The sequence below is a fragment of the Capsicum annuum genome, chromosome 3 (assembly GCF_002878395.1).
Source record: "Capsicum annuum cultivar UCD-10X-F1 chromosome 3, UCD10Xv1.1, whole genome shotgun sequence".
NCBI classification, from domain to species: Eukaryota; Viridiplantae; Streptophyta; class Magnoliopsida; order Solanales; family Solanaceae; genus Capsicum; species Capsicum annuum.
The window spans coordinates 211,722,011-211,736,049 of record NC_061113.1 but is presented as its reverse complement, the minus strand read 5'-3'; the positions used below and the strand labels follow the sequence as shown (position 1 = coordinate 211,736,049).

Sequence of the window (14,039 nt, the reverse complement as noted above, 5' to 3'; positions counted from 1 at the left end):
ACAAAATTCTAACCCATAAGGTATGGGAGTTGTGGTACATTCTCTATGCAAGGCTAGCATAATTAGCCTTGTTTCTAAGGTTTTTCTTTTGGAGCCCTAGTCTTTCCCTAATTTTAGGCTCGATAAGGGTGTTCTAAATTAGTAGGTGCAACTTCTTTTTTTTTTAGCATTGGTACCCCAAATGCAATTCCTTTGAAGTCTATCTATGACATTATTCATTTTTTTGAGCGAGTCTTATGTATTGCATAACATGGCTTGGGACACTTTCAAGAGTAGACTTAGCTAGAAAAGTACAACCAATTAAATTGAGCATCTTAGTTTTCCAACCCGCTAGTTTTGACTGCATATTATTCAGGATAAATTTGAAGTCACTATTAGTGGGTAGAAGATAGAGAATCCCAGATACTTTCCAAAATGATCACAAGCCTAGATATTAAGCTATAAGGAACACTCATCTCTAGTGGTTTGACTACTATTAAAAAAAAAAAAGATTACCTTAGACTTGGAAAGGCTAAGCCTTTGACCAGATTTAACACAGAAGCCTTATATGGTAGAATTATAGATTGACATTTAGGTATGCTAGCTTTAGAGAAAAGTTTCAAGTCGTCTGCAAAGAAGATATGAGAGACTTTGGGCCTTAATTTGGATATGTCTGTGAGATTCCATATTCTACTTTGGACACTTCCCTAAATATCCTTAGAGAAATTTTTCATGCACATAATGAATATGTAAAGGGACATACGATCTCCTTGCCTGATTTCTGTAGATGGGGAAAAGTAAGGTGCTTTAGAGCCATTGACAAGGACTGAGATAGAATTATTAGAGATACAAGACATGATCACCTTGGAAAGGTTTTTAGGAAAGAGGAAATGTTAGACGGTGTCTTTTATGAAAGACCATTTAAGCTTATCAAAGGCTTTCTTTAGGTCTATCTTTAGGATCATATTAGCTTTTTGGCTTTTCATTTTCCTAAAGTGAAAAATGAACTCCTAGACAATGATGACATTGTCAGCGGAGCTTCTATTAGAAAGAAAGATAGATTGACTAGGACCAATTCTGTGGGTGGTTTGGGGCTTAATTTTGCTTTCTATAATTTTAGTGATAATTTTGTAAGCAGTATTGCATAAGCCAATGGCTCTGCAGTTTTGGATCCTGGTAAAATTTGGGCATTTTGAAATTAAACTAAGGAGCGTCTTGTTCATATCAGGATCCATGTTTCATGAGTCAAAGATGCTCTGGCAAAGGGATATGGTTTTTTCTCTAATGAATTCCCAATACTTTTGGAAAAAAAAAAGGGGTGTATGTTATCTGGTCCAGGGTCTTTAAGGGACTTAAAGGATTTAATGGCATTGTGGATTCCAGACTCCTCCAAGGGCTTATTCAGGGCATCAATATTGTCCTAAGGAAAAATATTTGTGGTGTGATTGTTTATGTTATAAGAACTTAGTTATTTTAAAAATAAAATCTTCATTTTATTTAGCTTAATTATTTTTATGTGTGCATTCTTATGATTTTTCTGTGTTTGTTCAATTATGTGCCAATATATTAGATTAATGTGTATTTGTTCGAAAATTTTTTATAAGTAAAGATCAACTTTTATGCATACATACATGTTAGGGTTTTTGTCCTGATTTTCTTACTATATTTAAGTTTTACTTTTTCTTAGAAGGAAAATAAAAGTTACCATAATTACTTTTACTTTTCTTGAAAGAAAAAATATAATTTTTTTTCATATTTGGCTAACCTCTTTCTTGGAGGAAAGGTTTTGAACATCTATAAATAGAAGAACCCTTCTCATACTATAACACAATAGTATCCACAATGTAGTCTTTAAAGAGTCTTTGTTTAGGGGGAGATTTCTCCCAATAATTTTTAAGATTTTTAATTTTATTTTTAATATGTAGGTCGTTTGGTCAAACCATATTTAATAATATATTTTTAGTTTAATTTTTCATGTGTCGTCTGATTTATTGTCTTATGGTTTGCAAACTAAAAGCTTCCTCATGACGCCCTCTCAATTTCAAACCCAACAAGTGGTATCAGAGCTTACGGTTCAATGGTCCAATGGTGTGGTGAGACGAGATTAAACAGGTCCAAAGCGGTTTCAAAATCAAGCTGCAACCAATTTGATGATAATGAAGATATATGTCCAAAAGCTACATGTGGAGATAATTGTCAATCATATTTTCAATAATCCTGTTGTCATATATTTGAAAATAAAGCTCACTTTTAACCCTGCAAAAGGGCTCCAATATTTTTAACACGAAAAGGACTAATATATTTTTTAACCCCAAAAGCTCCATTTTTAAACATGCCAAACAGCAGTGATATATGAAGAATATATATAAAGAACGTAGATCATGCACAAGAAGAAGGAAGATCAAGAATATTTTGATGAAAATCAAGTCAAAAAGGGGAGACTTGTTAGGGTTTTTTCCCTAATTTTCTTACAATATTTAAGTTTTACTTTTTCTTAGATGGAAAATAAAAGTTATCATAATTACTTTTACATTTTCTGAAAGAAAAAAATATAATTATTTTCCATATTTGGCTAACCTCTTTCTTGGAGGAAAGGTTTTGAACATCTATAAATAGAAGACCCCTTCTCATACCATAACACAATAGCATCCACAATGTAGTCTTTAAAGAGTCTTTGTTTAGGGGGAGATTTCTCCCAATAAGTTTTAGAATTTTCAATTTTATTTTTAATATATAGGTCGTCTGGCCAAACCATATCCAATAACATATTTTTAATTTAATTTTTCATGTGTCATCTGATTTATCGTCTTATGGTTTGCAAACTAAAAGCTTCCGTATGACGCTCTCTCGATTTCGAATCCAACAATACAAAGCTGTCTTTTCTTACAATTGATGTAGTTGCATAATGTGAAAAATGATAATGTGTTCCAAAATTAGACAACGTCTTTGTAGTTCTTAAGATAAGGTGATTTTTAAACACCTATCAGGTTGTTCCAAAAAATTTACTTGAAGACTATTGAACTCCTCCAATATATGTCTTTGTCATTTTAGTAGAATAGTAGGACTAATGAACTCCTCTAGTTTAGATCTGTCATTTTAGTAAAACAGTAGCACATATCAATGATCCATATTTGAATTTTATTAGTTAATTATATTCATTTGAACACAAATAAGAAAATTGCAGCCTATAAAAGAATATAAAAAAAGACAAAAAACTTCTGATACGTCAGGATCTGGAGAAGGATCCCACCACAAGGGTGTATTGTACACAGTCTTACCTTGCATTTCTGCCAGAGGCTATTTCAAATGTTTGAATCCATGCCCTACTGGACACATGGAAGCAACTTTATCAATTACTCCAAGGCTTTCCTTCTCGATCAACAAAAGATATGAAAAGTAAATTTTGTAAATGGTAATTTTGTCATTTTGAGGTCTTTATACCAAGATAAATTATCTTGATATTATTATACCATAAAAAAAAAGAATAACTTATCCTGGTACTAATTATTAATCTTGAATAAGTTATTCTCAACTTGACAAGACACCAAAATTTTATCCTAAACTATTTGTTTATCCCAGGACTGTTTATTTTAATCTTTTACATCAAACGAACCGTAAGTTTTCCAGCTAAGATTTTAGAAACAATTTTGTTGGAAAAATTGCGTATACTAATAGGTCTCAGACCAGAGAACCTAGAAGGAGAATCAACCTTAGGAATCAAGCCTAAACAACTGTGAGTGAAATATTTTGTAAGATTTTACCTAAGAAAAAGTCAACACTAATTTAACAGATATCATATTTAATAATATCCCAGCAACTGTGAAAAAACTTATCAGTAAATCCATCTGGTCCCTAACTGCTTTTAACACTTATGTTGAATATTGCATATTTGATTTCTTCCTCCAAAATAATTTTATGTGCCTCATTATCATCATCAATAATTAGACTTGGAATACACTCCAGAAAGCTGTTATTTATTGCAGTCTTCTCCAAGTTAAAAAGTACCCTGTAATGTCTAGTAGAAGCTTTGGCAATTTTGTTTTTCCCTCGAATCCATTTATCATTGGGGTTCTTGATCCTTTGAATATGAAGTTTCTTCTTCCTATCTCTAATAACACTGTGAAAGTACTTGCTATTACAATATCCATCTTTAAACTAATTGATTCTAGCCTTTTTGCTTAAGAAGGGCCTCCTTCATACCAAGCCCTTTTTCCCACTCTGCATGCTTCTTATTCAATTCCTCCCTAATCCCTACTATGTTCAGTATTACTGACAAAATCCATTCTTCAAGAAGCTATATCTTAGCTTGGTAAGTGTTAACTTGTTCATAAATATTTTCAATGGTGTCTCTTAAAGCTTTTAAATATCTTTCTTCTCTCTATCTTCTTTTAGTTTGGATGATATTTTAATTTTTGCTCTGAAAGTTTTTATTGATTTTTAAATCCTTAACACCTGTTTGGATAAAAGGAATTCTAATTTATACCTTGCAAATGGAAAAAGAAAGTTGCATAAAGTCGGGATGATACAAATTTGACTTTTTTGGGGGGAGAAAAGCGTGAAAAATAAAGAGAGCGGGGAGAGAAAATGGAGATGATTGGAGCACCCTAAATTAAAGAAATTCTCAATCTCCTTAAGTTGCTATGATTTTGAAAATCTTCTTAAGTTAGATAACTATGTGTAAGTGTCATTAATAGTGGTAATTATGTTCGTAGATTCGCATCGCTAGGTTATTTTCTCTTTTCACATTCACATGTTCAAAATGATACGAAAGTTAAGAGTACATAAATAGTTGAAGTATGGAAATCTGGTATGCAAAGTAAAAACTAAGGAACCACTAATTTGAGGTAACAAGTTTTCATTTGTAAGTTACACATGTTCTATATGGAGGAAAAAAATATACATGTCTAAGTGAAGGAGTTAAATTTTTGTTAAATGTCTTTTAATATTGAGAGTCTTGCCATTAAATAAAAAGTATTTAAAGATGACATCCTTAAAGATCCGTCTTTCCTATCCCTAAAGATCAACTATTCTATTCTTCTAAATCCGCTATTGTATCCTTCCAAATTTGTTATTCTATCACAATATTTATTCTGTTTGATTACATCATCAGATCTCTATAATTACATTTATACAACAATATATAATTATATTAATCTATACAATATTCACCATTAATTTATAATCTTTGAGCTATCCACTATGCTAACATCCCCCTCAAATTGATGTTGGTGGATCAAGAAGCATCAATTTGCTTACTAGAAACTATGGTGTTGTCGTGCCATAACTTGTAAACGCAATGGCTATTTAAAAATTACTAGACATGTTCGGAGCAGTAATGACTCATTTATCTACAACTTCTCATATTCAATGGCAGTTTACTTCGATGTTTTTGGTCCTTTTATGATAAACCAAATTAGTAGTAACCTGAATAGCACTTGTATTGTCACCATGGAGTAAAGTAGGACTAGATTGAGGAAATCCAATCTCAGCAAGTAATCCACAAAACTATACAACCCCAGATGCAAGCAGTAGACATAGATCGATATTCAGCCTCTGTTGACTATTTTGAGACACAATCTTGTTTCTTACTCTCCTAAGATATTAAGGAATCTCTTAAAAAACATGCACTAACCAGTAATTGAGCGACGAGTATCGGGACATTCCATCCAATCAAAATCACTGAAACTGTTAAGACAAATAGGAGAGCTAATAGGAAAGAATAATCCATGATTAGATGCTCCTAAGATAAATTGAATGATGCAATGAACAACCACCAAATGAAGATGACGAGGATCTTGCATAAATTGACTAACTCGTTGAACTGCAAAACAAATGTCAACTCGGGTAATAGTTAGGTAATTTAAGTTCCCAACTAATTGCCATAATATAATTTTATCTGGAAGAAGATTGCCTTCCTCATGATGATACAATATATTCAATTCTTATAGTGTATCTACAAAAGAGAAACCTTGAAGATCAGCCAAAGAAATTAGATCCTGAGTATATTTGTATTAGTTTATAAATACACATAAAGAATCATTATGAACTTTCAATCCCAAGAAATATGTATGAGTATCAAGATCTTTCATATGAAAAGAATGTTTAAGCTGTTGTTGGAGGCTAGTGATTGGTGAAGAATCAGTTCTTATGATAATAATGTAATCTACATATATCAAAAGAAGAACACAACCTGCAAATATTTTTCAAAAAATAAAGACGAGTCATATTTGCTCTGATCAAAAGAGAATCATAGCAAAGTAGACCAAAATTTGCCAAACCAAGCTCTAAGATCTTGTTTTAGTCCATACAAAGTTTGCTTCAACTTACATATATCTAATGTAGGTGATGAGAATAGATCATATGGAAGTTTCATATAAACATTTTCTCTGAGATCACCATAAATAAAAATATTTTTGACATCCATTTGATGAGGAGGCCAATTTTGTGAAGTAATAATGGCAAAATAGTTTGCACCATAGTCATTTTTCTACTAGTGCAAAAGTCTGCTCATAGTTTACACCATACTTATATCTGTTAATAAGAACAATAAATCGAGCTTTGTATCGATAAAGAATTCCATCAGAATGAATTTTAATTAAGTAAATTCAATTACATCCAATTGAGCGAGCATTTGAAGGACATGGAATAATATCCCATGTGTTATTTTTTTTAAGATTCAGAAGTTCTTCCTCTATTACTTTCTACCAACATTCATATTTGAAAACTTGTGAGTAACAAGTTGGAACAGAAATGATGGATAAAGTAGAGGAAAGCCATACCAACAAAGAGTATTAGATACTCCCGTAGATTGTCGAGTGGGTTCAAGAGGAGCAAGCCTTGAAGAATTCTCAGATTCTAGTTATAAAACAGTTTCAGGTGGTGGATCAATATTAGAATGAGGTAAATTTGATTGATATCGTTTATACACAAATCTAGGTTTGAATCTCTTTGAATCAAATGACAAATCATCAAAAGAGGGAGGAAGAGGAGAAGCTTGAGATGACTTAACATGAGTAGGAAAGAAAAGCTAATTCTCAAATATTTTTAGAAACACGGGATTAATTAAAACATGGATCATAGCAGATAAAACCTTTTTGCGAAGTACTATAATCCATAAAAATACATTAGCTGACCAAACATAAAGTTTATTGTGCTAAGAAAGAGGCAGATACACGAGAAAAATACAACCAAATGTACAAAAATTATCATAGCTAGGGTTTTGGGATAAAGAAGATAATATGGAGATTTATGATTTAACATGATGGTATTCTACTAATTAAACAAACAATAGTAGACAAATCTTCCACCAAATATTTAGATGGAACAGAGGACTCAATTAATAAAGTACGAGCGACATCTAAAAGATGATGATTTTTACGTTCAATATTATGTCCAAGCACACAAGCAAGTGTACGTGGTCGTGCAAATAATAAAGTGATCCTTTTGAGTCGAATATCGATCCCACAGGGACTTGGTGATTAGCAACTATCCAATTCAAGTGTTACTAATTAGATTAAATAAGTATGAGTTTGTAACAATAGTATGAGCTTTGTAATTATAACTAAGTAATACTAAATAACAATGGTATGAAATTTGAATTATAAATAATATCTGGAGAACTTTCAGGGTACGTCACATTCATGCGTAACTATGATTTCTAGCTGGTGTTGGTGTTTATCGCGATTGTTGATCTAGGGGGTTCATATTATAACTTGAGAATGGTCATCCTACAAGTAATCTACTCAAATTATTCTCACAACTATATCATTGAGCGGGAATGTGAGTCTTTAATTTGGATACATTAAGCTATCTTTCCGTTTCATGAACCAAATGGGGCGTTTAGGTATATATATCCCTATCCTAGCCGCAAATCATCCTTTAAAAATTAGTATCTAAAAATTAAAGATTAGATCCACACTCCTTAAATTCCTCATTTCGTTCCTCCACTCCTATGGCCAATTCATTTTGGGACTTATATTTATCCTAAATTCATGATGCTTTAGAATAGTAAGACAAGAATATAAGAACATTCACATTGACTTGATAAACATATAAACCAACAATCAAACCATAATAACACAATCATGTTTGTAGCCTCAACCATAGAATAAATGTGTTTATATACTCATAGTATTACAAATAATCGTCATCGATGAGTTAGTTCATAAAGTAAAACTACAAGAAAGTAAAGTTAAAGAACAAAGAACCTTAGTTTGAGTCACTTGATGTCTTGTTTCCTCTCCAATTTGTGTATTGATCCAAATATGGGATGCAATTGTGACTAAGTGCTCCTTTATATTGTTTTATGTCGTCCATGGATATCCCAACATGAAATATATGCATTGACAATATTGCCCCTCACTTAAAGACATAAAAATCAATTTTTGGACGTCCCAGGAGTTACCTCGCACTACGAGGCCTAAAGCTAGACTCAGGGGGTGCGGCTCCCACCCAAAGAAAATGTGAGGCAATTATTTATCGCCCTAGGGGATGATATTCACACCCCATCCCTTGCTTTTTAGGGCGCAGCGCAAGGCACCTCCATTTGATCCTTGTTTTTCCAGTTCTCATGACTTGTTTATAGGATTTAATTAGCTTCCAAAACACCTATAACGGTCTCCTGCAATATCATATAACAAGAATTAGTTCATACAACACAATATATATCATCAAAGTACATTAGAACAAGCATAACTCAAGCTAGCACACTAGTTTTCTCGTCTAAACTCTATTGGATCATTTTGATTCATAACTTATTTCAAAAACACCTTAAACACTGTAATCACCTATTCATTTTGGGACTTATATTTTTCCTAAAGTACATGATGCTTTAGAATAGTAAAATAAGAATGTAAGAACCTTCACATGACTTGATAAACATTTAAATCAACAATCAAACCCTAATTCTAAAATCATGTTTGTATCCTCAACCATAGAATTAGGGTGTTTATCCACTCATAGTCTTACAAATATCACCATATAAAAGTTCATAAAGTAAAACTACAAGAAAGTAAAGTTAAAGAACAATGAACCCTAGTTTGAGCCCTTTGATGTCTTGTTTCCTCTCCAATTCCTATATTAATCGAAAGATGGAATATAATTGTGACTAAGTGCTACTTTTATAGTGGTTTAGGTCATACATGGATATCCCAATACAAAATATATGCATTGAAAATATTTCCTCTCACTTAAAGACATAAAAATTAACTTTTGGATGTCCTGGGAGTTGCTCGCGCTGCGAGGACTAAATCTAGACTTAGGAATGTAGCGCCCATTGAAAGCAAGGATGAGGAAGTGTTTCCTCATCATAGGAGGTAAGTCTCACACCCCATCCTTTTCTTTGAGGGGTGCGACGTAAATCACCTTTAAATAGGTGGTAGTTTGCTCTGTTTTTGCTCCTAATTTCTCGTACGTTTGATCCTTGTTTCCTCACTTCTCATGATTTGTCTGTAGGATTAAATTAGATTCTAAAACACCTCCAATGGTATCCTACAACATCACATAACAAGAATTAGTTCATACAACATAATAGAGCTCATCAAAGTATACTAGAACAAGCATAGCTCAAACTAGCACACTAGTTTTCTCGTCTGTACTCTATTGGATCATTTTGATTCTTAACTTATTTCAAAAGCACCTTAAACACTCTAACATGAAATTAAATACATAATTACACAATTACACCCTTAACTCCTCATTAAGCACATCAAGAAGTCCTCAAATCTAAGCTAAACATGTATAGATAGGGACACTTAGGAGTATAAATACGCCTAAGATCATTCAACAACCCCATTTTTAGTGGTGTATATGGGCAAGATCATTGTAAAATAATTATTTTTTCAAGAAAATTTGTTTGAATTCATAAGACATATATTCTCTAGCAGAATCAGATCTTAATAATTTGATGCAAGTAGAAAATTGAGTCTCAATGTGGGCCAAATATGTCCTGAGAACAAAAATTCCTCAGATTTGGAACAAGAAAAATACGCCCATGTAAATCGAATATTATCATATATAAATATCACGAAGTACTTGAAAGGAGCATGAAAAACTCTTAATAAAATGCACTAAACATCACTATGAATGACAACGAAACACTCTATAGCATAACCTTCAAAATTAGGAAAAGGAAGAATTTTATTTTTTCCAATTTACAAGTAGAATAATCAAAGGAATCAGTGGAGAATTAATTTTTGTTCCCAAATAAATCAGAATTTAATAAATGAGACAATACAATAGAATCTGAATATCCTAAGCTCTTATGCCTTACATCAGTCTTACTAGGAGTAGAAGTACAAGCAAAAGATAAAATACGGGGAATAGAGAAGTGTATAGGAAACACCCGTCCAGCCCCTTTGTAATTATTTTCCCTGACACCTGATACAACATAAGGAAACCATTACGAGAAAAATTTATATCACAAGTGTTATCTACCAATTTTCCAACTGAAATAAGACTAGTGAAGAGCTTTGGTAATACAAAAATATTGTTGAAAGTTTTGCTAATAACCCCAACCTTGGTAATAGATAAATTACTACCATTGGAAACTTGAATTTGTGATAGACCATGATACTTACAAATATCTTTTAGCATTCTAGCTGAGTTGGTTATATGAATGGAAGCGTCATAATCAATAAGTCAAAAATTAGATGTACCATCATTACCTTGTAGCCCCAAAGCTGAAAAGGCTGACATGATTATTTGTCTTATCATTTCAAGAGTAAGAACTTGTCCCAAAGATAAGTTCTCAGTAGTGAAACTATTTATCCCATCTTGAAAAGCATTGACCCTATAGTTTAATGGCATGTGAGACACTCTTTGATAATGTATCCTTATTGTTTATAATAATTACAACTTCATGCCATAACTACTAACAATATGATCATATTTCTTGCAACTATAGCCTTGAGTTCTAGTCATATCCCTACCCTTTCCTTTATCTTGGGCAGCAAATGCAACAACAACATTATTTACTTGCTTGAAAGTATTTTGTGTGACAAAATGCTACTCTTCAGAGAGTAATTTCCTAAAACAAAATTCCAAGGAGGGAGATCGTCCATGATTCATCAAGTTAGTGTGAATATTCTCAAACTCAGAACGTAACTTCATCTAAAATTGGTCTCACTTACTTTGCTTATAAATTGTTTGAATTATAGAAATAGATTTGGTAGGTATTTTGGCATGATCAATATCTGTAAATTTATAAATTCTGAAATATAGAAAAATAATCCTGAACAAATTGAACTCCTTGAAAATAATTAGCAAGTTGATACTCTAACTGAAAGTATCTTGTGTTGTTGTCTTGGTTGTAAATCTTTTGTAAATAATCCTACATAGTCGTAGCTTTATTGTAAGGCCCGAGATTAAGAACAATAAAGGGTCAATTGACCCCAAAGGCCATGTCATCACCCGAGTTTCCTTAATCTTCTATTTATCTACCTTTGTAAGATCAGTAGAAGAAGGGCCGCTTCCATTTATATGCCCTCATAGTTCTTTTTGGGTGACAAATAATTGAAATTAAAATTCTCAGAAACAATGAATTTTTCAGTGAAGAGAGCATTGAAGAATCTGAATTGATGTTAAGCCATGTTCTTAAATAGCTATAAAAACTAGAAACACTATGACTCAAAAAATAACCAGAATGACCAAGATTAGAAGTCCTAGATGTTAACGAATAGTCAACAAAATCAAAATTTCAAAAAAAAAAAAAATTGAAATGAACCAAAATGGACTTTATGAACTAGATGCCCAAGAGAAGCCTCTAATACCATGTCAAATTTGTCTTGAATGTCTCTCAACGTTTTGACTCTTGCCATTAAATAAAAAGTATTCAAATAATTACACCCCTAAAGATCCATCTTTCCTATTCCTAAAGATCAGCTAATCCATCTCTCCAAATCCACTATTGTATCATAATGGTTTTTCTCTTTGATTACTACATCGGATTTCTATAATTACATATATACAACAATATATAATCACATTAATCTATACAATATTCATTATTAATTCACGATCTTTGAACTGTCCATCATGTTAACAGAAGGTACACATTGTATAGAAAAAAAGGATACACAAATTATATAGGGACAACCAGTAGAGGCTTTTCTTTGTGTAGAGTAACACCAAACTTTTCTTCCATATCTAACTGCATTGGATCCTCATCATTGGGAAGTGACCACTCAAAATAATAGATCAAACTAGCTAAAATTAGGTGAACTTCTTGTCTAGCAAAGGGTAAGCCAGGGCATATTCTCCTGCCTGCGCCGAATGGTATGAACTCAAAATTTTGACGTCTGAAGTCCACATTAGAGTCAAGAAATCGCTCAGGTCTGAAATAATGCATCTTCCCATGTGTTACAGTCACGCCCTATGGCCCAAACGTTCACAAACAACCTCGAGTTCTTTGGGATGGTGTAATTCATAATCTTACACGTCTTAGGAGCACGACGAGGAATCAAAAGGGGAGAAGGTGGATGGATTCTCAACGTCTCCTTGACACAAGCAGCTAAAAGTTCATTGATTTTTGATTCAATGATAGTATCATCGCTCCCTATTTTACTTTTGAGCTCAGCCTGAAGTTTGTGCATGACGTCTTTGTTCCTTAGCAATTCTGCCATTGCCCATTCAATTGTTGAGGTAGTGGTGTCAGAACCCGCAGAAATTAATTCCTGAAATTAAAGAACAACATTATGCCATGTTAGTGTCGATCAGTTTTGATTAAAAATTTGACATCTACTTCATCAAATCCCATTCGAAACATGGTTCAAACAGAGCATATTAGTTCTAAGAAAGGGGATTGAGGAATTACTATCAATAAGAAATTGATCTGTAAATCCGAGAATCCACTATCAATCATGACATCCAAAAAATCTTGATTTTTCATTATACTACCACTACTAATTGCATGCCTTTTTTCCTTGACGATTTCATTCCAGACATTGAACAACTGATCCTGATATATTTTAGTCTTCTTTCTCAATCCCTGCATATCCAGAGCATCAAATACAGGATAGAAGTCTGATACATTTGGCATAACTCCCAATTCTAGCAATTTTCTGATAATATGTTTGATCCCACTAGTGTTCATTTCATAATCTAAATGACATAAATCTTTTGAAAAGAAAAGGTTCCCCCATGTGTTTAAAATGGCACAAAACACAATTTCAGAAATCTTCACGGTTTTCCCTTTCTTGGACATCAGAAAATCTATCATTTCGAACACCTTCTTCTCCCTCAGAGCAGCATGTGACTCGACTGCTTTGGGAGAGAACAAATGAGTTCGACAGAATGCCCTCGAGAACGTCCAATGATTGTTCAAATCACTGGACCAGAGAATTGAGTGTTGATCAATAACAGAGAGTTCATATGAAACAACTCTGGGAACAGACCGTGCAGAGAGCAGACGATCTTGAGCCTTAAGGATTTCAGCTGCGGTATCAGAAGATAATGCTACGACAACCAGTTGAGTTCCCAGCCTGACAGAAATTAAGGGCCCATGAATTTTGGCAAATTGTGCCAGGGAAATATGAGGTATTTTTCCAATGTGGAGAATATTTCCTAGCACTGGCCATGGTCGACGTCCTGGTGGAAGGTTTAGATATTTTGGTACGAGTTGTTCGAGGATGAGTACGAAGAATGGAATCAAGATGAGGACGGATGCTGGCAGCGTATACTCCATTGACAACAAAATAACAAGACATGCAAGTATTTCTTTAAATCAACACAAGTATATATAAGAGCAGAAATATATATATATATATGCACCTCCACAGATTTTGGGCTGTCATATTCAACATTCCTTAGTTGACTTTATCTCCGTAAACTCCCGTCTATGATTTCTTCCATTACTTTATTCACGCCCAAACTGAATTCAAAGCTCATAATATTTCACTCTTAACTTCTTTTGGTATCATATATTTTTTTATTTATATAGTATCGAGGTCAATACGTACGCATCTCAATAATTTTGTTTTTGTTCCCACTTCCAGCTATTGCAAATCGGATAATTTATCCAACAAAGTTTAGGTAGATGCAAAAGGTCATCCAACGTTTTTGTA

General features: G+C 33.0%; 1 pseudogene; it reads right to left on the bottom strand.

Annotated features, from left to right (window-relative positions):
- Nucleotides 1-12,058: 12,058 nt before the first annotated feature.
- LOC107866171 lies at nt 12,059-13,675 on the bottom strand (annotated as a pseudogene).
- Nucleotides 13,676-14,039: the final 364 nt, after the last annotated feature.